This window comes from Pogoniulus pusillus, chromosome W (genome assembly GCF_015220805.1).
Source record: "Pogoniulus pusillus isolate bPogPus1 chromosome W, bPogPus1.pri, whole genome shotgun sequence".
Taxonomy (NCBI): domain Eukaryota; kingdom Metazoa; phylum Chordata; class Aves; order Piciformes; family Lybiidae; genus Pogoniulus; species Pogoniulus pusillus.
Window position 1 is genome coordinate 4,068,923 of NC_087308.1, and position 23,321 is coordinate 4,092,243.

At 47.0% G+C, this 23,321-nt stretch overlaps 1 protein-coding gene across 1 annotated transcript in view; it reads left to right on the top strand.

Annotated features, from left to right (window-relative positions):
- Positions 1-20,519, top strand: part of LOC135192886 (uncharacterized) — a 184,900-nt gene extending 164,381 nt beyond the window's left edge. Inside the window, exon 4 of the transcript XR_010309062.1 lies at positions 20,432-20,519. The gene's annotated coding sequence lies outside the window, so the exon portion shown is untranslated. The remainder of the gene's footprint in view (positions 1-20,431) is intronic.
- The last annotated feature ends 2,802 nt before the right edge of the window (positions 20,520-23,321 follow it).

Here is a 23,321-nt window from a genome sequence, read left to right on the forward strand (position 1 = left end):
ATTGTGTCTCCTTCCGGTTAGTGGGTTCCACCATAGTGGCCACTTTATTCACCACATCCATAGGGATGTGACGTCGGCCATCCTGCCATCGAACTCCCAGGAACTGGATCTCTCTGGCAGGCCCTTTCACTTTGCTTCTCTTAATGGCAAAACCAGCATCCAACAGGATATTAATGATCTTCTCACCCTTCTCGAAGACCTCCTCTGCTGTCTCACCCCATACAATGATGTCATCGATGTACTGCAGATGTTCCGGAGCTCCACCCTTCTCCAGTGCAGTCTGGATGATGCTATGGCAGATTGTAGGGCTGTGCTTCCACCCTTGAGGCAGTCTGTTCCAGTGGTACTGGACTCCTCTCCAGGTGAAGGCAAACTGTGGCCTACATTCTTCTGCAATGGGGATGGAGAAGAAAGCATTAGCAATGTCAATTGTGGCATACCATTTGGCCTCCTTCGTTTCCAGTTCATACTGCAGCTCCAACATATCAGGCACGGCTGCGCTGATTGGAGGAGTCACTTCGTTCAGGCCTCGGAAATCCACCGTGAGTCTCCACTCCCCTGTCTCCTTTCGCACTGGCCATATCGGGCTGTTGAAGGGCGAGTGGCTCTTGCTGATGACAAGCTGCTGCTCCAGGCGGCGAATCAGCTGCTGTATGGGTAGCAGGGAGTCTCTGTTGGTGCGGTATTGCCTGCGATGAACTACACGAGAAGCAATAGGTAACTTGACATCTTCCACCTTGTGGGTACCAACCACGGAAGGGTCATCTGACAAGCCAGGCATGATAGACAGCTGCTCTTTGTCTGCAGTCTCTACAGCTGCTATGCCAAAAGCCCACTTGTTCCCCTTCGGATCTTTAAAGTACCCTTCCCGGAGAAAGTCGATCCCCAGGATGCAAGGTGCATCAGGGCCAGTTACTATGGAGTGCTTCTCCCACACATTCCCGGTGAGGCTTATCTCAGCCTGCAGCACAGTCAACTCCTGAGACCCCCCTGTGACTCCTGCAATTGTAACAGTTTCTGTCCCCCTGTGGCTGGAGGGGATCAGAGTGCATTGGGCACCGGTGTCTACCAACGCTCTGTACTTCTCGGCTTCAGAAGTGCCAGGCCATTTCACAAACACGTCCCAATATACTCTGTTATCCCTGGCCTCCGCCTGGCTGGAGACAGGGCACCTCTAATTCTGAGCAGTGTGACTGCATGAGGCACATGGACCTGAGTTACTGGCTTCACCACCCCTTGAGCGAGAGCGCTGCCTGCGGGACACTGGGGCAACCCCTCTTCTGGAGGAGTTATTCCCTGTGTTTGTCCCCTGCAGTTCCCTTACCCTGGCCGATAGAGCTGAGGTGGGCTGGCCATGCCATCTATCCATGTTTTCCCCATGGTCACACAGTGTTCTCCAGAGTGACCCCCTGTGTGTACCCTGTCTGCTCTGGGCTGGTCTCCTGCGGGGAGGAGGAGGAGCACGGCGGCGTGTGTTCCTTACAGCTGAGACTTGCACCCATTCTGAAGGTGAAGAGCAGTCATCCTCTGCCTTCTGCATTTCAGAGAAAGAGGCTTTTAGCTCGTTCATTTCTTGGGTGAGGGTCTCTACAGTGGCAATTAAGATTTTCCTCGACAAACTGTCTTCAAACTGTCTTAGGTCATTCACAAACTCCCTGATTGTGGGAAGGTTGTTGGGGTCTCTGCCCAGCAGCAGTGCTCCCAATGTGGGGGCATATGTGGAAGGAGCACACTGTGTCAGTTTCTTTAAGAGGGCTGGCTTCATGCGGACATCATCAGGGTCCGAGGGCCTCTGGTCGGCTCCATAAATTATCTCTTGAACCGCCATTTGCCTCAGGTATGAGATCCCCTGTTCCATATCTGTCCATCTAAGGGGATGGAAAATCATGTCATCCTTAGTCGGGTACCTGTACCTCACAGCTATCAGAAGCCTGGCCCAAAGTGAGTGGGTACCATCGAGCCTTCCCAGCTCCTTATCCACACCTCCATCCCTTGACAAGGATCCCAGCTGCTTTGCCTCCCTCTGATCTAGGTCCACGGTTTCTGCTCCTGCATCCCAGCATTTCAAAAGCCAGGCTAAAAGGGACTGTCCGTTTGCCCTTGCATACTCCTGCCTTGTGTGCCTGATTTCCTTTCTGGGCGTGGAGCTGATAAGGATCACTCCATTATCAGGTCCATTTCCAGCTGGTTGCTGTTGCTGGGGGGTGCTGGTTCCTGAAGAGGTCCCTTGCCCTGGATCGGTATCTGCGGGAGGGTTTGCGTTTGATCTTGCTGGCCGCGTCGTAATTGGCGCCAGGTGAAGGGGGCTGGGCTGAGGGGGCAGGGTCCGGGGGGCTGCCCTGGGCGGGACCGGAGGCGGAGTTCGGGGCGGAGCCGCGCTAGGGGCGGTCTGACCTGTTGCCCACCCCCCGCAGCTGCAGCTCGGGCAGTGAGGGCCACCCCTCCCCCTAAGCACCCTAATGGCGGCGCCCACTCGATACTTCCACGTGTCCCAGTACACCGCTATCTTATTAATTCCCAAACCCACATTTACACACAGTGAAATAACAGCTATCCAGTACCATTTCTCGCCCAAAATATCTGGAGCTTCTGTGCTCCAATGCATATACTCAGATTGATTCCATGTTCCAGAAACATTTCTAAACACAGTGATATTACTAACAGAATTCAGGAAATAGGCATAGACTCGGGCAGGCAAATGCTTAGAATATTCCCAGAGCATATCAATGACAATCCAGAAGACATGGTAACTTATAAACCTTAACAGCCAGCCCCACAACAGCCATGCAAAAGCGTTAATGATTAAGACTTTCAGAATATCCATTTTTTAACTTCCAAATCTTCTCTGAAAGAATTCTTTCTACCTAGCCCCACGTTGAGACGTCAAATAAATTGTCTTGGGTTCAAATGCAGGTTCCCAGAGACTCTTATAAATTTGGTAGACCCAATGACAATTTATAGAATTTATAGAGTTTATAGAGTGCCCTCCCCTCCTCCCCCTCCTTTCCCCAAAAGACAGGGAGAGAGATAAAGGTAGGGACACCCCAATAAATCAATCTCACTCGATTTGGAAGTTAAAAAGGAAAAGTTTAACAATAACTTAGAAAAAGGGATTGGAGGTAGGGGAGTTTACAAAGGATAATGAAGGGAAAACAACAAAATACAAACAGGGATGGATACAACCCGAGTAGTGCGATGGTGTCTCTGCCTCGTGGCTGGTATGCAGTATCAGCGTGTGTGTGATCATGAACGCAGGTAAAGGGGAAAAGGGAAGAGAGCGAGGAGCAGGAAGTGCTCCTCTTTTATACCGCAGGAAGTGGGGGGAGTGGGCTAACCATCACCTGGAGTGTGGCCCACCCCTGAGGAGGGGCCAAGACCCCTAGGGTCAGGTTCAGGGTCACTCCCCCAGGAGTGTTAACCCTATACAACCTCTTTTCTTCCTGAGAACTGGGGTAAGGTTGAGAGAGCTGGGGGAGGTGTTGGGGTGGTTTGAGAGCCCCTCCTGGGGACTCAGGTTTCTGGGAGGGGAGTTGTGCTTTTGTATTGTTTATCCTTTGTATATTTCTGTATATAATTGTATATAACTGTATATATTGTAAATGGCTGCTTGTAAATTCTGCTAGCTGTAAATAAATTGCTTCATCTATATTCCCAGGGTCCGTCTGAGTTGGCCGGGGCAAATTCAAAAGGGTGGGAGAGTTGGGGTAATCCTCAAACCATCACACCAAGCCCAAAATGGTGTTACATGCGGTGGCACGGGAAACTGGATAGGTTTCCAACCATCCAGTGCTTGCTTCCACCATGGTCAGCACATATTGCTTTCCAGTCCGAGAACGAGGTAGAGTGATGTAATCAATCTGCCACGCTTCACCGTATTTGTACTTTACCCATCTCTGACCATACCACAAGGGCTTCAGATGCTTGGTTTGTTTAATAGCAGCACAAATATCACAGTCTTGTATAGCTTGTGTTATAGCGTCCATGGAGATGTTGATTGCTCTATCCCGTGCCCATTGGTAGGTAGCATCTCTGCCTTGATGTCCTGAGGAATCATGGGCCCACCGGGCTAAGAACAGTTCACCTCGGTGTTCCCAATCTAAATCCAAATCACAATTCACATCAGTTTGAAACACCTTGGCAGCCAAATCCATCTGATGGTTGTGCTGATGTTCCTCAGTAGCTTTACTTTTGGGCATGTGAGCGTCTATGTGTCGTACTCTTACAGGGATTTTTCTAGATGGGTAGCAATGTCCTGCCATAAGTCAGCAGCCCAAATTGGCTTTCCTTTCCGTTGCCAATTATTTCTTTTCCAGTCCTTTAGCCAACCCCATAAGGCATTAGCCACCATCCACGAATCAGTATAGAGGTAAAGCATGGGCCAGTTCTCACGCTCAGCCACATCAAGAGCAAGTTGGATAGCTTTTACTTCTGCAAACTGGCTCGACTCACCTTCTCCAGCTTTTGCTTCAGCCACTGCTCGTATAGGGCTCCAAACTGCAGCTCTCCATTTTCTCTTGTTTCCAACAAGGCGACAGGAACCATCAGTAAATAGAGCATAGTTCCTTTCCTCTTTAGACAAATCACTGTAAGGAGGAGCTTCCTCAGCCTGACTTATTCGCTCCGCTGGAGGATTTATACAGTTTGTGCCTTCTGGCCAGTTAGTGATCATCTCCACTCTGCCAGGTCGTTCAAAACTCCCCATGCGTGCTCGCTGTGTTATGAGAGCCATCCACTTAGACCAGGTAACATCGTTTGCGTGATGTGGCGATGACCCCTTTCCCTTAAACCTCCAGTTCAAAACTGGTAATCTGGGAGCCAAAAGAAGCTGAGAGTCTGTTCCTATTACTTCTGAAGCAGCTTTTACACCTTCATAAGCAGCAAGGATGTCTTTCTCCGTTGTTGTATAGTTTGCTTCTGACCCTCTATATCCTCTACTCTGGAAACCAAGTGGTTGACTGTTGGGAAATAAATCGGTGGAGCACTATGGGAAAATGACTCTTTGTTCACCAATATGGTTAGATGGCCAAATCCACTTTATCTCCGTGATACAGTGACTTATATGCATTCTAGCAAGAGGCGTGCTCCACCAAGATTGATGTGCTGGTTAGAAGCAAGCTGGAATGTTTTGGTAAAAGAACTTGATAACAGGCAGTGGAATGAAAACATGGTGTCTCCTTCTCTCACAGTTACGCTGAGAACTCTGGGAAGAAGAAAGACTTTTTCACCATTTTGTCTTTTTCTTCTGCCTTTGCCTTCAGACCTAGTCGCATCTCATTAACCTTGCTCCCACTAACCTTGCTCCCTAACCTCTTGGCCGCACCTCTCTTCTTCCTGAGAACTGGGGTAAGGTTGAGAGGGCCGGGGGAGGTGTTGGGGTGGTTTGAGAGCCCCTCCTGGGGACTCAGGTTTCTGGGAGGGGAGATGTGCTTTTGTATTGTTTATCCTTTGTATATAACTGTATATATTGTAAATAGCTGCTTGTAAATTCTGCTAGCTGTAAATAAATTGCTTCATCTATATTCCCAGAGTCCATCTGAGTTAGCTGGGGCAAATACAAAGTGTGGGGGGGCGGGTAAGAGCCCAAAACCATCACATTTTTAATTGGCGCCCAACGTGGGGCTAGATAGATTTGAGTGATTGGAAATTAGCTCTGGGAATTAAGATGAAGCTAATCGAGCAGCTATTGTATTTGGTTGGTGCATTGCTCTGGTCTGGTTTTGTTTTCTTGGCATTTAGTTGGTTAAAAGCTCAAATTGTTGCTTATTTTATTGATCTGGCTTATAATAAGGCTAAAGCTAAGGTTTCAGATATGTTCTGGAGCTGGGGTGATTTGATTCTTGGTTATGCTGGTTTTAATATCTCTGAGAATATTACCAAGAATATTACAGGAGCTCTGGTGAATAATGTGACAATCAATGGAAATTCTGCTTTAAATACGGCTCTAATGAGAGTTATTCAGCCTAAGACAGGAATTCCAACTGTTTGCCTAGGCACATGCTCGTGGAAAACTGTTTTGCTACTCACAATTTTTAATATTTGCCTCATGATTTTAATTTTCATATTAATTTTGGCATTATTTGTGAAAAATTCAAAACCATCTTCTGTAAGAATTAGGAAAAATTCTGTGTCTCAGAAGCAGTCTCTTTCACAGCAAAACAAGGGAACACAGTTATGTGCTTCCCCCTTGCCAGCCTCTGCCCCTCCTTCTGCAAGTGCTGGGAACACGGCCAATGCTCCCGCCGGCAACATAAACAATAACAATGACAAAAAAATTAACGGGCAGAGTTTGGCAGGCGTCCCAGGAGGACAGACAGGTACCCAAAATCAGAATGTTCCTAGCAACAATGATAACACGTCAGGGTTGGCAGGCATCCCAGGAGGACAGGCAAATAATCCCACTAATGCTAATAATACTACTAATGCTGGTAACGCTAGCCCAGTCAGTCCAAATCCTAATGACACCAGCTCAGCCAATTCGAATCCCCAGCCAGCAGACCAGAACCAAAACACTCCTGTTAAAAGCAAGGCAGATTTGAACTCACAAGCTCCAGGTCAGACCCCTAATGATTCAAACCCTCCAGCAGACACATCCAAGTCTGTTGCTGTTCAGGCCTTTCTGGCACCTGCTAAGGCAAAAGCTAAGACAAAGTGTGGTTCGCAGGAGGATGTAAGAGAGGGGACCTCTAGTGATCAGCAAGGAGAAGAGGAGGAGGAGATAGTTAGTCTGCGAGACCTTGTAGATGTGCTGAGACATCAATACTCAAGTGAGAGGAGCGCTGTGAGGTTAGCTGCCAAGAGAGAGGATGGTTCCAATGAGTTTAGGAATGCTATGAGGAAGATTGTGTTAGGCCCGGCACCACCAGAACAACAGGAGGAAGAGGAGGAAGATGACATCCAAGGCTCCAAGGATCCACTCAGAGAGGTCAGGGAAGTTAGGAAGGAATACACAAGGGAATCAGGTGAGCCAATCTTAAGCTGGCTAGTGAGATGCCGTGGCATTGGTGCTAATGCCCTGCAGGTAGGAGACAAGTCTGCCAAGGAGCTGGGACCACTCACCAAGGAGAGTGGAGTGGACAAATACCTAGCAAGTCCTCTCGGTAGGGTTCGCTTGTGGACATGCCTTTTGTTGGCTGTGGCTATGAGATATCCTTCCCGAGATGATTTGCCATGGGCTGCCAAGAAGTGGAACACCATTGAGCAGGGAATTAAGCTTCTGAAGGAGTTTGCTGTGAAGGAAGTGCTTTATGGAGATCATGGTACTCATGAGCCTGACGATATTCCTTTGGGAACAGGTCTCATGAAGGAGCTTATTAAGCTTGCTCCTTCATCCTATGCTAACATCTTGGCCAGTAAATTCCTAGCAAGGAGTGATAATGGAAGATCTTTCACTGTTGGTGAATTCACTGATCAGCTCAGGTAGATAGAGGATAGCTTGTCACATTCTGGTATAATCTGTGCCATAAAGACTATGACCACAGAGATTAAAGATACCATGAAAGAACTGAAGGAGGATCTCAAAAACATTACCAATCTGGTAAAGGATACCATTCCTGCATCATCTGAATGGGTGCATGTTTCTGCCACCAGGAACAGACGCCCACCTCCTGCAAGGCAATTCCAGCCCAGGAGGAGACAAATTCCACCTAGACATCAGCAATCACGTGCGTCACTGTGGATACTTCTGCGTGACACATATGGTGAGAACATGAACAAATGGGATGGTAAACCGACTTCAGCTCTTTCAAAGAGAGTCAGGGAACTGCAGAGTGGCAGAAACAGAGGCAATAATGCCAGGAAAGTAGCTGTCACTTCTTCAGCTCCCGAGAGCAATTGCAATTGTTCCAACAGTTGCAGTTCCTCTCACAACAACACCAATCACTGTGTACACCCCACATGCCATGTTCAGCATTAGGGGTGCCCTGCCTCCAGCCAGGAGGAGGAAAGGGATGGTGGAGTGTGATGGTTTGGGCTCTTACCCGCCCCCCCACACTTTGTATTTGCCCCAGCTAACTCAGACGGACCCTGGGAATATAGATGAAGCAATTTATTTACAGCTAGCAGAATTTACAAGCAGCTATTTACAATATATACAGTTATATACAATTATATACAGAAATATACAAAGGATAAACAATACAAAAGCACAACTCCCCTCCCAGAAACCTGAGTCCCCAGGAGGGGCTCTCAAACCACCCCAACACCTCCCCCGGCCCTCTCAACCTTACCCCAGTTCTCAGGAAGAAGAGAGGTGCGGCCAAGAGGTTAGGGAGCAAGGTTAGTAGGAGCAAGGCTAATGAGATGTGACTAGGTCTGAAGGCAAAGGCAGAAGAAGAAGAAAACAAAATGGAGAAATTTTACTTCTTCTTCCCAGAGTTCTCAGCGTAACTGTGAGAGAAGGAGACACCATGTTTTTTATTCCACTGCCCGTTATCATGTTCTTTTACCAAAACATCCCAGCTTGTTTCTAACTAGCACATGGAGAGAACCGAATCTATTGGAATGTATTCATTAGGTGGCTTGGCAGTTCAAGAGTTCGGAAATACAGGGCTTTAGTTGACACAGGTGCTCAGTGTACTTTATTGCCATCTAATTGCAAAGGGACAGAGTCCATTTCTATCTTTGGAATCACTGGTGGATCTCAAGAGTTAACTAAAATACAGGCTGAGAGCAGTGGAAGACACATACTATTGTAACTGGTCCTGATGCGCCTTGCATTTTGGGAATTGACTTTTTGAGACAAGGTTGTTTCAAAGATCCTAAGGGTTATAAATGGGCTTTTGGAATAGCATCTGTAGAGATTGAGGATGGTAAATTGAAATTGTCTATTAGACCTGAACTTTCTGATGAATCTGCAGTTGTGGGACATCATGACATAGGGGACCTGGAAGTGACAATTGCAACTCAAACTGTTCATCATAGGCAGTACAGAACTAACCGTGACTCTTTGTTGCCCATTCATCAGCTGATTCATCAATTGGAGAGTCAGGCTGTCATCGAGAAAGCTCATTCACCTTTCAACAGTCCCATCTGGCCTGTGCATAAACCTACGGGCGACTGGAGACTGACAGTTGACTTTCATGCCCTCAACGAGGTAACGCCACCCATGAGTGCAGCTGTGCCGGACATGCTGGAACTCCAGTACGAGCTGGAATCGAAGGAGGCTAAATGGTATGCAACCATAGACATTGCTAATGCTTTCTTCTCTATTCCCATAGCAAAGGAGTGCAGGCCCCTGTTTGCATTCACCTGGAGAGGAATCCAGTACCAGTTCAACCGTTTGCCTCAGGGGTGGAAACACAGCTCAACCATCTGTCACTCAGTCATCCACAATGCACTGGAGAAAGGTAAAGCTCCAGAGCACATCCAGTACATCGACGACATCATTGTGTGGGGCCAAACTGCTGAGGAAGTCTTTGAGAAAGGTGACAAAATCATTGACATTCTGTTGCAAGCAGGTTTTGCCATTAAGAGAGACAGGGTCAAAGGACCTGCCAAAGAAATTCAGTTTCTGGGAGTGCGGTGGCAGGATGGTCGCCGTTACATTCCTCAGGATGTGATCAACAAAGTCTCTACCATGGCAGTTCCCACCAGTAAGAAGGACACACTTTCTTTTCTTGGTGTGGTAGGATTTTGGAGACTACACATTCCTGGTTTCAGTCAGATTGTCAAACCTCTGCATGATGTGACTCGTAAGAGAAACAATTTCGAGTGGGGACCTGAACAACAAGCAGCCTTTGATCAAATCAAGTGAGAAATAGTCCATGCAGTGGGCTTGGGACCTGTGAGATCTGGTCCGGACATTAAAAACATTCTGTACACGGCTGCCAGTGAAAATGGTCCATCTTGGAGTCTTTGGCAGAGAGCTCCAAATGAGACACGTGGTCGTCCACTTGGTTTCTGGGGATGTTGCTACAGAGGTTCAGAGACAAATTACACCGCAACAGAGAAAGAGATTCTAGCAGCCTATGAGGGAGTGAAAGCAGCTTCTGAAGTGATTGGAACTGAGTCACAATTGCTTTTAGCTCCTAGACTGCCAGTTCTTAATTGGATGTTCAAGGGCAAAGGTTCATCACCACATCATGCCACAGATGCAACCTGGTCTAAATGGATGGCTTTGATAACCCAACGAGCACGAATGGGTAATCTTGACCGACCTGGTCTAGTGGAGGTGATCACCAACTGGCCGGAAGGCACAGACTGTTCCAAACCTCCAGAGGAGAAAATAACTCGTGCTGAGGAAGCTCCTCCCTATGGTGATCTGTCTGATCAGGAAAAGAACTATGCTTTGTTCACAGACAGTTCCTGTCGTCTTGTTGGGAACAAGCGAATATGGAAGTCAGCAGTTTGGAGTCCTACCAGAAGAGTTACCGAAATGAAAGATGGAGAAGGAGAATCCAGTCAGTTTGCTGAGGTAAAAGCTGTTCAACTTGCTCTTGATGTGGCTGAACGTGAGAATTGGCCTATCCTTTACCTCTACACCGACTCGTGGATGGTAGCCAATGCTCTATGGGGTTGGCTAAAGGACTGGAAGAAGAATGGTTGGCAGAGAAAAGGAAAGCCTATTTGGTGTGCTGATCTATGGCAGGACATTGATGCACGGCTGGAGAAAATTCCAGTGAAGTTGTGCTAGTTAGAAGCAAGCTGGAATGTTTTGGTAAAAGAACTTGATAACAGCCAGTGGAATGAAAACATGGTGTCTCCTTCTCTCACAGTTACGCTGAGAACTCTGGGAAGAAGAAAGACTTTTTCTCCATTTTGTCTTTTTCTTCTGCCTTTGCCTTGAGACCTAGTCACATCTCATTAACCTTGCTCCCACTAACCTTGCTCCCTAACCTCTTGGCCGCTCCTCTCTTCTTCCTGAGAACTGGGGTAAGGTTGAGAGGGCTGGGGGAGGTGTTGGGGTGGTTTGAGAGCTCCTCCTGGGGACTCAGGTTTCTGGGAGGGGAGTTGTGCTTTTATATTTTTTATCCTTTGTATATAATTGTATATAACTGTATATATTGTAAATAGCTGCTTGTAAATTCTGCTAGCTGTAAATAAATTGCTTCATCTATATTCCCAGGGTCCGTCTGAGTTAGCTGGGGCAAATACAAAGTGTGGGGGGGCGGGTAAGAGCCCAAAACCATCACAACTGGTTACAGTCAGAGGGTCCAGGTTACATGTAATGCGTGCATAGGTTAGTATATCACAGCATTCTAAGGGTCAGCCACTGGGGCTGGGTAAACTCTGCCCACCTGCAGCTGCACTCCACCCCCCACAGCTGCATGTGGGGGGGAACTCCCTGTGCCTCCTATCTAAGCTCCCAGGATGGATCCAAGGACGTTCCCAGCATGGGTTGCATATGTTTATCAGTTCTTGTGTGCTCTGCTAACAAGAATTTCTCCAACAGTTGACCACATGTTTCTCCTGGGGCTCTTTGCCATAGGCACCAGGTTGAACCATTATCACTCGCAGACGTATACAGAATGTTCTTAATGTCTGGACCAGTTCAAACAGGCCCCAAACCCATTGCATGAACTACTTCCTGTTTTATCTGATCAAAGGCTGCTTGTTGTCCAGGTCCCCACTGAAAGTTGTTCCTCTTTCAAGTTACATCATGCAAATGTTTTACAATTTGGCTGTACCCAGGGATGTGCAGCCTCCAAAATCCAACTATTCCCAAGAAAGACAATGTGTCCTTCTTATTTGTGGGATTTGCCATGGCAGAAACTTTATTTATCACATTCATTGGAATGTGACGGCGACCATCTTACCAACAAATTCCCAGGAACTGAATCTCTCTAGCAGGTCCTTTCACCTTGTCTCGCTTTATGGCAAAACCTGCCTTCAGCAGAATGTCAATTATTTCTCAAAAACTTCTTGTGCTGTGTTCCCCCAGACAATGATGTCATCAATGAACTGTGGATGCTCTGGAGCTCCACCTTTCTCCAATGCATCATGGATCACTGCATGACAGATCATTGAGCTGTGCTTCCACCCCTGGGGCAAACGATTAAATCCCCCTCCAAGTGAAAGGAAATTGAGGCTTGCATTCTTCTGCTATTGGAATAGAAAAGAAAGCATTAGCAACATCTATGGTTGCATACCATTTGGCCTCCTTGGATTCCAGCTCATACTGGAGTTCTAACATGTCTGGCACAGCAGAACTCATGGGCGGAGTCACTTCATTTAGGCCGTGGAAATTAACTGTAAGTTGCCATTCTCCATTTGCCTTTTGCACAGGCCATATGGGACTATTGAAAGGTGAATGGGTCTTTTTAATGACATCCTGGCGCTCCAGATGACAAATCAGATCATGTATGGCCACCAAAGATTCACGGTTTGTTCTATATTGCCTGTGTTGTACAATTTGAGTGGCAACTGGCAACTTCACATCCTCTACATTATGCTGCCCAACAACTGCAGGATCATCTGAGAGCTCAGTCCTAGAAGACAACTTCAGTTTATCTCCAACAGCTTCTACAGTTGCTATTCCAAAGGTCCACTTAAAACCCTTGGGGTCATAGAATCATCAAATCAGCCAGGTTGGAAGAGACCTCCAAGATCATCCAGTCCAACCTATCACCCAGCCCTATCCAGTCAACTAGACCATGGCACCAAGTGCCTCATCCAGTCTTTTCTTGAAGACCTCCAGGGACGGTGCCTCCACCACCTCCCTGGGCAGCCCATTCCCATGGGAAATCACTCTCTCTGTCAAGAACTTCCTCCTAACATCCAGCCTATACCTACCCTGGCACAACTTGAGACTGTGTCCCCTTGTTCTATTGCTGGCTGCCTGGCAGAAGAGGCCACCCCCCACCTGGCTACAATATCCCTTCAGGTAGTTGTAGACAGTAATAAGATCACCCCTGAGTCTCCTCTTCTCCAGGCTAAACAACCCCAGCTCCCTCAGCCTCTCCTCATAGGGTTTGTGTTCCAGGCCCTTCACCAGCTTTGTTGCCCTTCTCTGGACATGTTCCAGCACCTCAACATCTTTCTTGAATTGAGGGGCCCAGAACTGGACACAGTACTCAAGGTGTGGCCTGACCAGTGTTGAGTACAGGGGAAGAATAACCTCCCTTGTCCTACTGGCCACACTGTTCCTGATGCAGGCCAGGATGCCATTGGCTCTCTTGGCCACCTGGGCACACTGCTGGCTCATCTTCAGCCTACAATCCTTAAAGCACCCTTCTCTCAGAAAGTCAATTCCCAAGATGCAAGGTGCATTTGGACCCGCTACAATGGCATGCCTTCGCCAATCACTCCCAGTCAAACTCATCTCTGCCTCTAACCTTGTCAATTCTTGAGAGCCTCCTGTAATTCCAGAAATAATAATAGACTCCATTCCATTACAGTTTGAAGGCATCAATGTGCATTGTGCACCCGTGTCCACTAGTGCCCTGTATTTCTGAATTTTCAAGGTACCAGGCCATTTAACATACACATTGCAGTATATCCTATTGTCTTCCTGGTCCCTGGCCTCCGCCTAATGTTGGCCATTACAAGTGCAATTGGCACAGTGTTTAATGGTGTTAGTTAAATCATTGCCAGAACCATCTGAGTCATGTGGGGAAACTGAGGCAACTACTCTTTTAGGCTTCTCACTCTGTAACTCTCTCGCTCTTTTTAGGAGAAGTGAGGTAGGTTTTCCATCCCATTTATCCACATTTTCACCAAACTGGTCACGTAGGATTAACCAAAGAGACCCACGTGACTGTTGTGTATTTTTTAGTGAGTTAGGTTGAATTGGTCTTCTAGGAAGATGCCTATCCCTGAAGGCCGAGACATGTACCCACTCTGAGGGTGAAGAAGAAAGTTCACTGTCCTTTGCCAACTGGGATAGGGAGGTTTTAAATTCTTCCTTGAGTTGTTTCATGCTATCTTTAATCTCTTCAGTCATAGTATTTATGGCTGACACCATAGCATTAACCGTAAGGCTATCCTCCATTTGCCTCATTTGATCAGCGAATTCACCCACAGTCATAGAAGTTGTTGCATCATCTTTCCCCGCCATTTTACTTGCCAATGTATGGGCATAATTAGAGGGGGTGAGCTGAATAAGTTTCTTTAGGAGAGCTCGGCTCATAGGTATCTCCTCAGGGTCCTCTGTTGTATAATCTCTATAAATCCGCTCTCTTATGGCCATCTCTCGCAAGCACTGAACCCCCTGTTCAATTGTATTCCAGCGTAAGGGTCTCCAGGGTAAATCATCCCTGTTAGGGTACCGCAGTACCACAGCTGTCAATACGCGTGACCAGAGGTTAGAGTTGCCACCAAGATGTCCTAAGTGCTTATCTATGTCATTGTCTCTCGAGAAAACTCCCAACTGCCTTACTGTCCGAGGGTTTATTTCTATGATGTCCATGCCTCCATCCCAGCATCTGTTCAGCCAACTCATCAGCAGTTCTCACTCTTTCCGGGCATAGTCTTGCCTAATATGCCTGACCTCCTTCCATGGCAACGGGGCTTTCTCCTCATCATCACTATCATCTGTCTCCTGAGTATATTTTTCCTTAGCCCTAGCCTTTCCACTCCTTGTGCCCACAAGGGTACAGGCCTTCACACCAGCCGATGTACCTTCTCCTGGATCCTCTTCCATTTGCTTCATGAGTTGAGCAGACTTCTGAAGCTCCTCATCCACAGCAAAAGGGTTACCCTGCTCTGGTTTATCCCCATCGTCATCTGAGCTATCTCGACCCCCAAGGCTAGCTGCCATTGTTCTCCTCGTTTTAATCGGAGCAAGGGAGACCTTATCTAAGGTAAACTGTGTCTTACTCTGGGAGGTGGTTTTCACTGAATCATCTGAGTTTTGTTTGTCTGCCTGGCTCTGTTCCTCACATGGTAGTGGGGCTGAGGCTGAGGCAGAAGGACCCTTCCCCACAGCAGCAACAGCAGCTGGCTCAGCAGAGACAAACGGGGCTAAGGCAGGAGCAGCGGCATTAGCAGGCTCGATGGCGTTAGTGGGTTCGCCTTCCGAGGACCTCGCCGCCTCCCCCGGGACCGCTTCCAGTCCCCTGGTTGCAGGCGAAAGAGTCTTTGCCTCAGCAGCCTCTCTGCTAGCAGAGGCTCTGGTGTCAGCGACCCTCCTACAGATCAAAACGTTCGAGCCGCATTTTCCACAAACCAGTTCCTCAGCTTTATCTGTCTGAGGGACTTTGCCATAGCCCATACTGTCTGCAGCCAGATCTGGCACCGCAGCAGCCCTTTGTGACTGCACTTCTGCAGGGGTTCCATCATCTCTACCTTTACTTTTCTCTGTTCTATTCGGTACGAACGGGACCCAGATTGTTTCCTGCCTCCATGCTTCAGGGTCAGTGGGGTACGGGCCATGTCCAACCATTTTTCCTCCTCTCAAAGGTTCCGAGGCAGGATGTTTCACCGCTCTGCGAGCAGTCCGTCTGCCCGGTGCCGTGGCCTTCCCTCCCCCGCTTCGGTCGCAGACTGTTTCTTTAACCCTTAGCTCCCTGCTATTGCCTCCGGAAAAGGCAAAAACCTCACTTACAGCCTGTTTGTTCCTGCATCTCTCTCGTCTCCACACTACAACCAGACCTACAATAACAGCCAAAAACATCAAGTTCACACATATTAGGCAGGCTACTGGGTAGCTCATCTCTTCCAAATAACTCCTAGTCTCTGACACCAATGTAACATACGGCACACCCTCAACGACATTCCTAAAATCTAAAACATTCCTAACAATATCTCCAACCTTCGTTAGCACAGTTTTTACCAAGTCCCAGACCATCTTAGCGAAGAATGAACACACCTGGTAGTGCACCATAGCTGTAAAACACTGCTGAACCGACAGAGTCAGAATTGAGGCAATAATAGGCCAGAATATATCAAACAACTTCATTTTTCCCCGATGTTCTTATTCTGATTATCAATCAAAAGGAAAAAAAAAAACAAATCAAGATCGTGGCCCACGTTTGGAAAAGTGCCAAAATTAATGTCCCAGGTTAGGGCAGATCCCCCCCCCGGGGAGAAATAAAGTCACCACAACACAGACTCTTTTTTGAAAGTCAGGGAAAGATGAAATTGTATTTCTTATAGTATAAGTATAACAATGTAAAGAGAGATAATAACTAGAGAAGGAAGAAAAAAAAAAAACCAATACAATAACCTTAAGGGAGATGGGGGAGTGATCAAGCGGCGGCGAAGCAGCAGAAGCAGCAGTAGCCAAAACAGCAGCCGGGGACGATAGGCGCAGCTGAAGCAGCCGAAGCCAGTGGGAGAAAGGGGAGAACAAGCTGTGCTTCTATACATTAAGCTCTTGATTCTCCAATGAAATGATATTAATTTATCTATCGTTGCCATTATGTGGCCTATCCCTGGAGTGTTCATCTTTCCCCTATGTCTGAGCTAGAAAATCAGCTCAAACGGCCACAACATTCTGTAATATAATCTCGGAACTGCATACAAAGAACTTGTGTGGGGTAGCTGTAAATAAGTTTGGGGAGGGGGGATTCCTTGTGTATATAATATTAAATTATTTAAACCCTTTTAAAATTCGGCCTCATATTTCATTCCCCCAAAACCCAAACGAACCCCCTCACGACACCCCCCCACAAATAAAGATCCAACGGAACATCAAGACACTGTATGATATGCCACAACTGGTAGGATCCTTGCAGTGGCTTCGCAATCTTGTCATGATTCCTCCAGAAGCTATGCCCCCCCCCCCTCCGATCTGCTTTAAGGAAGAAATCTGTGGGAAGAGAAGACCCTGACAACAGTGTGGTGGAGGGTTGCACAGGCCCCAAACGACTGTGTTTACAAATCTATTCATGCCCAGACGTGTTGTTCCCCTAAAGGGTGTCACCCTGCCTAAACTTGGGCAAAACAAGTTAAGGGGGACAAAGGGGGACAATAGAACTGGTGCCTTCCAGTCTGGCCTTGCCTGCTTGAAGGTTGAAGTAAACACGTTATGTAAGCTCACGTGCCTAGGGTGGGGATCCGCCTGACCCTTCTCCATATTTGGGGGTACCAGACCCCTGGACTTCACCTTATTTGGTATGGTTTGGCCTGTTGGCAAGCCCTTATTGGACAGAATTGTGTCTAAGGGCCATCAATCGGGATCAGACCTCATAAAAAGGGGCAATTCAGTGTTTCTGCCACCTCACTCCTCTCTCCTGCCACCCTCCTCCACCTACTGCTTCTAGCCACTTTGCTGCTTTTGGGGACCACCACCACTGCATGACTCCAGCCCACGGTGCCATCCCAGGGAAACTGACCAAGGTGCTCCTGGCCAGCTGCCGCTCCAGCCCGCCGTTCCCAGCTTGACTGTGCCCATGGAAACTCCAGACAGTGCGCCCCAATAACCCCTGAGCTGACCTATTCAAACCCATGATATTTGGCACCATCAAAACTGACTCCAGCCTGTGAGTAACTGAGCAAACTCGATTTAAGCCAGCATAGACTCTCAATAATTTACCAGTGGCACTTTCATGCCACAGACTCTCTTCCATGACTTCCCTAGAAGAATCTCTCTCATCACTTTCTGAAGTTGTTTTACAGAACAGACGAGGGCTAGACCTGTTCATGCAGTCAGGAGGCCTTTGTGCTGGTTTGAAGGAGGAGTGTTGCTTTTACGCAGATCACACCGGAGTAGCTAGAGATTCGATGGCTAAATTGAGAGAGAGATTGGCCCAAAGAAAAAAGGATAGGGAAGCCCAACAAGGATGGTTTGAATCATGGTATAATTGGTCACCATGGCTAACCACCCTGATATCCTACCTGATGGGACCAATCGCAATGATCGTGTTGACTCTAGTTTTTGGACCCTGCATACAGAACAAGTTTGTATTGTTTGTTAAAAGTGGGTTGCAGACAGTAGACATCTTGCTTGTAGAGCAGTAAGATCTACTCTAAGGTACTTTCAGTATTATTATTATCTTGCACAATGTAGCTTAGGTTTTCACTAAAGATTGTAATACTGTGAAGAGGATAGTTATAGAAGATGGGGATAGCACAATATATGGCAGCTGACTTATATATTTAGGGAGTTTTCACGTGTGATGGGTACGAGCACTTTGGGTTTTTACTAATGATAATGTGAAGAATGTTCTCATACTTTTACAGTAACTACACTTGGTTGCACTACATTGTTCTCAACAGTACCTCATTTAAAGTGCCTCACTAGTTAATTTTTTACTGTTAAGATCTTTTGATACTGTGACTATTTTTCTATGCTCTTTTTATATAGAATTTTATGCTTTTTTACAATTTTATACTTTTAAAGAAAATGTTATATATTTTAGCTAGTCTTATTGAGCATAGGGAGGGGGGAGATGTAGGTAGCTAGGGCTCAGCAGCCGGAAGATATCAGGATGTACGGAAAGACAGGGGCCCCTCTCCTTAATGCCATAACCAATAATATTTAGTAGTGATGTAAGCAGACGGAAATGATGTATTATTCCACACTATATAACCCAGCACTGTACACGAATAAACGCCATTTGCTCTCTACCGTATTGGTGTGATGTGGGCTGGTGGTCCGCACGGCCAAAGGCTGGTTGCCGTTCATTCCTGAACCAGGTCGCTGCGTGCCCCCCAGGGTCAACATTGGTGTTCACTATTTGTGATGGTTTGGGCTCTTACCCGCCCCCCCACACTTTTGTAATTGCCCCAGCTAACTCAGACGGGACTCCAGGAATATAAATTAAGCTATTTATTTACAAGCAGCACAATATACAAGCAGATATTTACAGTATATACAGTTATATACAGAAATATACAAGGAAAAGTAATACAGAAGCACAACTCCCCTCCCAGAAACCTGAGTCCTCAGGAGGGGTTCTCAAACTACCCCAACACCTCCCCCTGCCCTCTTAACCTTACCCCAAATCCTGAGAAAGGAATAAAGGTTCAGCCAAGAGGTTAAGAAGGAAGGTTAGTGGCAGTGAGGTTAAGGAGATGTGGCTAGGTCTGAAGACAAAGGCAGAGTGACACAAAATGGAGAATGTTATCTAATATTTACTTCTTGTTCCCAGAACTCTCAGCGAGACTGATGAGGGAAGGAGACACAACCATGTTTACCTTTCATAGCCAATTATCTAGTTTTTTTCACCAAAACATTCTAGTCTGCTTCAAACTAGCACACTATTGTTACTCTGTGGTGCAATGCCAGCATTCTAGGAATAACAACAAATAGTAACTTCTTAATAACTATCAAACATTCATACAATAAACAGAGAGAGAGAATCCCTGCAGTCAATATGCTGCCTGGGGTCAATATGCCATTTGATCAGTTGTCTTGGGTTCTAATCCAAATTCCCAGAGAATCTAATAAATTTGATAGAACCAATAACAATTTAAAGAGTGCCCTCCCCTCTTCCCCCTCCTTTCCCAAAGATAGGGATTAGATATAGGGAGAGAGAGAGAGATAAGCACATACGAATAAATCAATCTCACTCAGTTTGGATGTTAAAAGGAAAAGTTTAACAATAACTTAGAGGGGTATCTAAGGTAGGGAAGTTTTACAAAGGATAGGGAAGGGAAAATAGCAAAATACAAAAGGTATAAATACAACCCGAGTTGTGTGATGGTGACTTTGTCTGCCTCGTGTCTGCCACGTGGTATGGTGGTATGAAGGGAGAGATGTGCAGAGAGAAAGAGAGGAACAGGAAGTCCCCCTCCTTTTATAGGACAGGAAGTGGGGGGGAGTGGGCTAACCATCACCTGGTGGTGTGATCCACCCCTGGGGAGGGTCAAGACCCCTAGGGTCAGGTTCAGGGTTACTCCCCCTGGAGTGTTAACCCTATACACCAGTGGATGGGCCCAAGCTCTTTCTATTCTATGGCAGAAGGCAATAGAGAATTTCAAAGGCATTTCTGGTGCAAAATGCAGTGTTGTTTTGGGGCGCCGTCTGATGTCTGCCATCTTGGTTTAGAATAAGAGTAGTGGTACTACTTCTACTACGGAGGGGAGGGCTTGGGGGTTTTGGCAGGTCAGGGGCGAGGAAGGGCAAAGCTGGTTGAGAGGTGCTGGATGCTTCCCCTTTTTAGCTCTAGAAGTCAGTTTCAAAGACTCTGTAAACCCATGCAAACAGCAGCCTAAAGTTTGTTTTCCGCCAGAGTCTCTTACGTTGCCCGAAGATATGACGAGGGGCTTCAAGCTGGAGACAAGCTTAGCTTCTGTGTCTGTTTCATAGTGCTTGGGAGAAAAAAAAAAGCCTTGCTTTCTCCACCTCTCCTCACCCCCCCCCCCACCCCCCCCCAGTTAGGGTGCCTGATCGGTCTTTGTAGCTTTGCTTGGACAATGTGAGTTGGAGGCGGTTGGGCGTCTGGCTTTGCGGCCAGTAATCTGAAGCGCCGTGGTTGAATGGATAGGAATTGGCTAACTGGTTTCTTTGGTTGGTTCTCTGCTTTTGTTCCTTCCCTTCCTGCCCTCTCCCCAAGTTGTGCGTGGTTTCTAATTTTGTTTCTTTATGGCTCTGTACTTGCTCCTCCAGCTTCCCGGGCGTTTCGTGACCGTTGGCAAGAAGCGTGCTGCTCACCTGGGCCGGACGGATGGATTGCGTGCGGCTGTGGATGCAGGGCCCGAGGCTGGGCCGCGTGTTGATCGTGTACATCTACGTATTCCGGGAGGCTGTGGGTTGGGTTGGCCACCTGGCTAAGTGTCTTGTGCCGTAAAAATTGCAGCAGGTGCACAAATCGGCATTGACTGGATTTTGTGTGGTGCCCATTGATCCAGCCACTCTTGACGTCTAACGTTTGATGAGAGGTGTCCGTGGGAGGTAATAAAAGCTTTGAGCAGCATTTGCACAATAAAGACTTAGCATGGGGATATCACCTCCGTCTCGTGCGTCTTACTGAGGGGAAATAGTTCCTCAAGTCAAAGCGGCATCTCCCCGGAGCATAAGTACATGGAACGTGTCAGTCTCTTAAGGGTGTTGTATAGCTGGAGAAAGACTTGCCCAGCCATTTGAAGCATGACGCTGGAACCGTCACGCAGTCTCCTGCGTCTTGTAGGAAGCTAACGCTTAGCTTTTTGCCGGTGGAGCGCTTGGGTAATGTGCTAGTTTGAAGCAGGGTAGAATGTTTTGGTGAAAATAACTAGATCATAGGCTGTGAAAGGAAAACAATGGTGATGTCTACTCCCTCAGAGTCTTGCTGAAGAAAGGAAAACATTAGATAACACTCTCGCCATCTTTGTCACTCTTGGGCTGGGCTTTGACTGAGCTGCATCTCCCTAACCTCACCTTCCACTCACCTTTGCTTCTTAACCTCTTGGCTGAACCTCTATTCTTCCTTAGGACTGGGGTAAGGTTGAGAGGGGCAGGGGGAAGGTGCAGGGGTGGTTGAGAGCCCCTCCTGGGGACTCAGGTTTCTAGGAGGGGAGTTGTGTTTTTGTATTACTTTTACCTTGTATATTTGTTTATAGCTGTATATATTGTAAATATTTGCTTGTATATTATGCTAGCTGTAAATAGCTTCATTTATATTCCCAGAGCCGGCTGAGTCTAGTTGGGTGTTTCTAAAGTGTGGGGGGGCGGGGTACACCCAAACCATCACAGGTAAAATGACTCTTTGTTCACCAATATGGTTAGATGGTCATAATCCACTTTATTTCCGTGATGCAGAGACTTATATGCATCCTTACAAGAGCCATGCTCAACTTAAGATTGGTTACAGGTGATGATTGCAAGGTTACATGTAATGTGTGCATAGGTTAATATAACATAACATTCTAAAGGGTCAGCCTTCCAGACCACCTACTCCAGCCCCCTTGGCTATCTAACTCTGCCCACTGCAGCTGTGTGTGGGGTGCTCACTTGTTTACAGTTTGGTTTCCTGGGCTAGCAGCGTCCCAAGGACATTTCTCAGCACGAGTTGTTCGTGTTTATCAATTTATGTCCTCTACTGCTGAGAAATTCATCCACAATTCCCTCTTTTTCTTTTTGAGCAACCCACACCTGGCTGACCACTTTAGTCAAGCTTTTCTTAATGCAAGCAAAGATAATACAAGCGCATAGCAAAACTATAATGAAAACAAAAAAAAAACCTGCAAGCCTTCTCTTATTAAGCTACCGAGCCACCCAGGGTTTGTCCCGAAGCAGGTTCTGTAACCAGCTATCAAAAATCGATGTCTCCTTCTGGATCTCGTTAATATGATCTTTCAACCAGGCTATACTCTTCTGAATGGACTCGCTATGACCTGACAGATTCAAACAACACATTCCTTCGATATCCTCGCAGCCATGCCCTTGGGCTAACAAGGGAAAATCAATGGCTGCTCGACTCTGCAGTAGGGCATGACGGAGGCTGTTCTGATCGACCAATAGTTGTCCTAAAACTTTTGTGGTGACGTTGGCCTGCTTTACTGACCAGCATGCAAGTTTCTCTAGCTCTACTAACGCTTTCCCAGCTGCTCCTCCTGGTACAAATATAGCTAGGGCTACACGGGCAGCTGTGGACAATAATTCGACATTGTCATTGCTGTTAGGACTTAATTTTAAAGATCGCTTGGTCCGGCATTGAGCTAGGTTCCTTAGTTGACTAATCTGAGGGGCGAACATTGTCAGTTTTCCCAGATAGCATGGGCCTCCATAAGCGTTCTTTGGTATGCCTTGCCAGGCTCTATCACTGCAAATAAGGAACACACCTCTGGAGAGTGCCTTGGTGGTTCTGTTATTCCACAATAGATGACCTCTGCCCCTTCTCAATGCTTTAATACCATCACACCAATTGCTTGCTCCATAGGCACCTAGAGGTCTAATATGGGCCTTATAGCTGTCGTTTGAACCGCAGTGCCCACCCTTATTGCTAAGGAAGTTATCATAGGGCTCCCCTGGTGACACATTTGTCCATCCATCCTTATTCCAGGATTTCATGTCAGGCCACCTCATGGCCTTATCTATGTGTGATGAAATGTCGAGATCCTGATATGCATTCCCAAATACAAAACATGTCTGGTTCCACCCCTGGGAGGTTTTCCCTATGCTCTGCGACCCTAATGATTCTATTTCTTGGGGATCCCAAGGTAAGGATACATTCAAGCCTTCGATTAACTTTGCAGTGCACTCAGAAGCATTTGCAATCCCAGCACAGCTATTAGCACTATAATTTCTAAAACCATTCTCACTAAAATCTGGCAAACCTATCAAGCAAGTTTTAAAAGGATCTGTTGCTGAGGCCATAGATATACAAAATTCTTTAGTGCCTGTCTCATTTGCCCATGTGACCCACAAGTTCTTTCTAGGATCAGTCTCGGGGATGTCTGTCCCTGTCTCCGTTGTCTTCAGGAGCAGGTACATCAGGATCAGTGGGATCAGTGCCAGCTTCATCTTGCTGGTCCTTGACAGCTGCTTTTGTAAAATGACTTGGCACCCAAAGTGGCCC